This window comes from Dasypus novemcinctus, chromosome 15 (assembly GCF_030445035.2).
Source record: "Dasypus novemcinctus isolate mDasNov1 chromosome 15, mDasNov1.1.hap2, whole genome shotgun sequence".
In the NCBI taxonomy this organism is placed as follows: Eukaryota; Metazoa; Chordata; class Mammalia; order Cingulata; family Dasypodidae; genus Dasypus; species Dasypus novemcinctus.
The window spans coordinates 102,216,405-102,220,299 of NC_080687.1; positions in this window are offsets into that span (position 1 = coordinate 102,216,405).

The following is a 3,895-nucleotide window of genomic DNA, read 5'->3' on the forward strand; positions in this document are numbered from 1 at the left end:
ATAGATACAAGAATATTACATTACTGCTAATCACAGTCTATAGGTCATTCCAGTTGTATTTTTCCCATGCTTCTCCACATTCCCACCACCCTGCAATAGTGATGTACATTGGTTCTAGCTAACAAAGGATGCTCTTGCATCTGTTCCATCAACCACAATTCTCATCTGCCTATGGGTTTACTGTGCTATTCAGTTCCTAGATTATTCTCTAGCATTCTGTCAACTAGCATTTACATCCTTGGACTACCATTTTCAGTCACATCCCCATTTATAAACCAGCTGCTACTATGTTTTACCATCCATTCAATACATTTCCACACTTTTACAATAAAGCTAACTTCTACATACATTAACCATCAGTAGTCCATTTCAGTTCCACTCTTACCTCCTTTAAGAATCCACCACCTACCACCAGGCCTTAAAGATATTTTCCTACATTTTCTTCTAGAAGTTTTATAGTTCTTGCTTTTATATTTAGGTTTTTGATCCATTTTGAGTTAATTTTTGGATAATGTGTGAGATGGGGTTTCTCTTTTCTTCTTTTGGCTATGGATATCCAGTTCTCTCAGCATCATTTGTTGAATGGACTATTCTGCCTGAGCTGTTTGGTTTTGACAGGCTAGTCAAAAATCACTTGACTATACATGTGAGAGTCTGTTTCTGAACCATCAATTTGGTTCCATTAGTCTATGTGTCTGTCTTTATGCTAGTACTATGCTGTTTTTAACACTGTAGCTAGGTAATATGATTTAAAGTCTGGAGATGAGAGTCCCCCAACTTCATTTTTCCCTTTTAAGATGTTTCTGGCTATTCAGGACCCCTTACCCTTCCAAATATATTTGATAATCATGTTTTCAATTTATTTTAAAAATGCTGGTGGAATTTTTATCAGGATTGCATTGAATCTGTATATCAATTTGAGTAAAATTAACACCTTAATGATATTTAGTCTTCCAATCCATGAACATGAAGTGTTCTTCCAATTATTTAGGTCTTTTCTTACTTCTTTTAACACTGAGTTGTAGTTTTCCAAATACAAGTGCTTTACATCATTGGTTAAGTTTATCCTTGAATATTTGGGTTTTATCTGTCATATTTTATTTTCACCACTCTTTTAACATTTTTATTTACTTTTATTGTTATAATCTTCATTTCTAGACTCTCTTCCAGGCCTCTCTCTTGTCTTTTCTTTTCAGGCTCTAGCACACCCTTTTGTATTTCCTGAAAATCTGGCCTCCTGGTTAGAAACTCTCAGTTTCTGTTTATCTGTCAATATTCTAAACCCACCCTCATTTTTGAAAGACAATCTTGCCAAATAAAAGATTCTTGGCTAGAAGTTTTTCTCTTGTATCTTAACTATATCATACCACTGTCTTCTTGCTTCCATGGTTTCTGGTGAGAAATCAGCACTTAATCTTATTGGGTATCCCTTATATGTTATGCATTGCTTTTCTCTTGCTGGTCTCAGAATTCTCTTTTTGTCTTTGGCATTTGACTAGTATGTGTCTCAGAGTTTTTCTTTTCAGATTTTTTCAGAAGAGAGTACATTTTCTACTATTATTTTTTCAAATATTCCTTCTGCCCCTTTCCTTTCTCTTCTCCTTTGGGACACCCATGACACATATGTTTGCATGTCTCTTGCTGTCATTTAGTTTCCTTAGACTTTCAATTTTTTCCATTCTTTTCTTCATCTGTTCTTTGTATGTTCACTTGCAGAGACCATTTCTTCAAGCTCAACAATCCTTTTGTCTGCCTCCTCAAAGCTATTCTATAATTCCAATGTATTTCTTATTTCATTTGTTGCACCTTTCCTTCCCATAAGCTCTGCTATTTTTCTATGTCTGCTTTCAAATTCTTCTTTGTGCTTATCCAATGTCTTCTTGATAGCCTTAAACTCTTTAGTCATCTCATTGAATTTATTAAGGAGATTTCTTTGAACATCTATAATTAGTTGTCTCAACTCCTTTATGTCATCTGGCGGCTTATCTTGTTCCTTTAACTGGGCCATAGCTTCCTATCTCTTGGTGTGGATTGTAATTTTTTTGTTTGTCTTGGTATCTGGCTTACTAGAGTATTTATTCTGGGACCAGTTTTTCTCTTTAAGTTAGGGCTTCCTGCCCTTTCCCCTTTGCTGGTTGTGCAGTAGTAGCTGAGGATGTAGTTGGTGCTATAAGCTTGGAGGCTTAAGCAGGCCTCATTGTGCCAGGGACCAATGAAGCTTCTCCAACTTTCTCCTTTGCCAGGGGTAGGGACAGAGTCGCAGCTGTGTGGAATAATCCAAGTCATGCAAGCCTAGACTGTAGTTACCCAGAGAGACTGATAAAGCTTCATGCTCCTTTCTCCCCTTCCTACAGTGGGGATGGAGCTGCAGGAGTGGGCAGCAATCTATGCAGTGTGGGTCCAAGATGACCTCTGTTGCATCAGTCCAATTATTCAGTCTGTGCCAGCGAAAGTTACCTGCAGTTACCTGGATAGGCTGGCACTGGGCCTGCCAGTCTCCTCCCTGCCAGAGGTGGGGCTGATGCCTAGGCTGGACCTGCAGGCCGATCTGGATGAAAGAAACCGGTTCCTACCATCACTGTGATTTTCAGTCCTGGCTTCCCCTCAGTCTGGAGCAGAGTCAAAAGGGCAGCCACTGGCTTCTTTCTGACTTGGACAGATTCATACCCCAGCTGTTACTAGGATTATCTTAGCTAGCAGAGTCTACTAATCAGTAGCCAAAATCTGTGGCCAACTGTCTCCTCCTCCCCTGTTTTTGGGAAACAGAGCTTCCAATTCCAGCCACAGAATAGCTCCTGGAATGGCTGTGTTTCCAAAGTAGGATAATCACCAGCCTCCATGGCTTGACTAGTAATATCCCAGAGAGGCTGGCGTAGGTCCCCCCAGGTTCCTCCCTGTTGGAGGTGGGGCTGGGGCCTAGGCTAGAGCTGCAATCTGATCTGGATGGAAAGAAGCCGCTCCCCACCAACACTGTGATTTTCAGTCTGCCACACTTCCCCTCATGCCAGGCGCAGAGTTAAGATGGAGGCTCCTGACCTCTTTCTGACTTGGACAGGTTCAAACTTGATCTGTTCTTAAGATTATACTTTAGCCATCCAAATTTACTAATCAGTAGCTCAAGTTGGTACTCAACCATCTCTTCCTCTCCTGTCCTTGGGAAGGGGAGCTTTCAATTCCAGCCATGAAACAGCTCCTGAGGAGGCTTGTGCCTCCAGTGGAGGATGGCACTGGCCTCCATGGCATGGAGTACTCTGCTTATGAATCTTTTCTGCAGATGGGCAGTCTCCTCCTTTCATTCCTCCAAGGATGTTGCAGGATGATCTTCTGATCTCCTGGAACCCCCAAACAGGTGCTTCAGCTAGCTCCAGATGGCTCTGGGTGTTTGCTAACTGCCCTGTAGCAGGAGGTGACTCTAGGAGCTCCTCACTCTGCTGCCATCTTGTTGGTTGTCCATACAACATAAATTTTAAATATTTGTTCCATGCTTGTCATTTGGCCTTTTGCTTTTCTTAGGGTAGATTTTTCTACCATATAAAATTTGTTTGTGTTTATGTTAATGAATGCATTGATCTTTTCCATTATTGCTTCTGAGTTTTGTGTCATAATTAGGAAAGTTTTCTCCATTCATGTTTACTTCTGGAACTTGTAGGGTACCTTTTTTTTCATTCCTCCCCCCACCCACCTCCACCCCGAGATGGGTCCTTCACCTGTTTTTTTGTCTGCTTGCTGTGTCTGCTTATCTTCTTTTAGAAGGCATGAGGTACCAAGTGGGAGGTGAGTGCCCAACTGCTTGAGCCACATCTGCTTATTGTGGCAGTTGCGGCATCTGCTGGTTGCGGCATCTGCTGGTTGTGGTGTCTGCTCATCTTCTTTAGGAGGCACCAGGAATGGAACC